We start from the raw sequence: 1,134 nt of genomic DNA on the forward strand, positions 1-1,134 counted from the left end.
TAAAATTCAGAGCTGCTTCCTCGCGTAAGCCCAAACATGTTACGAACGGAAACGAATCTGGATCACGGTACAGGCAGTTTCTCCCTAGCTTTTGGAAGTGTGTGCACCATGGCCTTAGCCTACCCAGCACGAACCACCCACAAAGAGTTCCTTTAAGCCTGTACACTAAAGAAAGCACCTACGAAAAAACACACCCGTTCATGCGAACTGCGTGCACTACGGTGTCCTCACACGTGTTATATTCATAACAAACCCACGTTTGGCCTGAATATACACGCAGGACTACAGAACTTCCATGCCCAAAAACACCAATACGGAAACCCACAAGGTGAAACAAAGGCAAAACTCAAAAAGGTAAGAAGTTTTCAAAGGGCCGTGGCAACGCATAGAACCGGATGGAACAAAACCAGCTTGGTTAAACCAAGACACCACCACGCAGAATAGCACCTTCTCTTCTGTCTTTACCACGACGAAGGTTCAGGGGAGAGCGCGAACGCAGTCCCCCACTACCACAAATTATGCAGTCGAGTTTCCCACATTTGGGGAAATCGCAGGGGTCAGCACATCCCGAGTGCAATGGATAGGCCTCGCCCTGGGAAAACCACCTTCCTGATCATGGTATCTCCCCTGCCAGGTAAGTATGACTTCCGCCTCCTCCGCCCCACTACACCCTCTCACACCTGACACTCTCTACACACGGTCACTTCCGTCCGCACACCCCCGAGCCTCCCTAAGACTTTGCCACACGCAGCACACGCACTTGCAACCAACAGTCCTGGAATGGCTCCCACAGCACGCGAGATCATACGCTATTTAAGCGGTAGTTACCGAAACAACAGCCCCTGCGCTCCCCTATTTACATAGCACACGCCCTATCCGTGACGTCACGGGAACGCGCCTTCCCTCCAGCCCATGCCTCGCCCTTGCCCCCTCCTCAATATAGCCAGCCAACCCTCAGGAGGGGGAAATTGGCTTGTCCCTCTTTTCCTCCAAGTGCCCGCCTGCTGGGGCAGAGGGTGTGAGTTCTGAACCTCCGGCCGGCGGGGAACCTGTCTGGGAGGCTGCTGGCGCCTGTGTACCTTTCTTTAAATAAATAAGGCCTTTTGCAGCGCCTGAGTGGCTCAGTCCCCTTAG

The 1,134-nt window shown here is 53.4% G+C and overlaps 1 non-coding gene across 1 annotated transcript; it reads right to left on the reverse strand.

Moving 5' to 3' along the window:
* Positions 1-478: 478 nt before the first annotated feature.
* Positions 479-642, reverse strand: LOC115522658. Its single transcript, XR_003971544.1, has one exon. It is a non-coding gene; the product is annotated as a U1 spliceosomal RNA (small nuclear RNA).
* Between the last annotated feature and the right edge of the window lie 492 nt (positions 643-1,134).

The sequence above is a fragment of the Lynx canadensis genome, chromosome C1 (genome assembly GCF_007474595.2).
Source record: "Lynx canadensis isolate LIC74 chromosome C1, mLynCan4.pri.v2, whole genome shotgun sequence".
NCBI lineage: Eukaryota > Metazoa > Chordata > Mammalia > Carnivora > Felidae > Lynx > Lynx canadensis.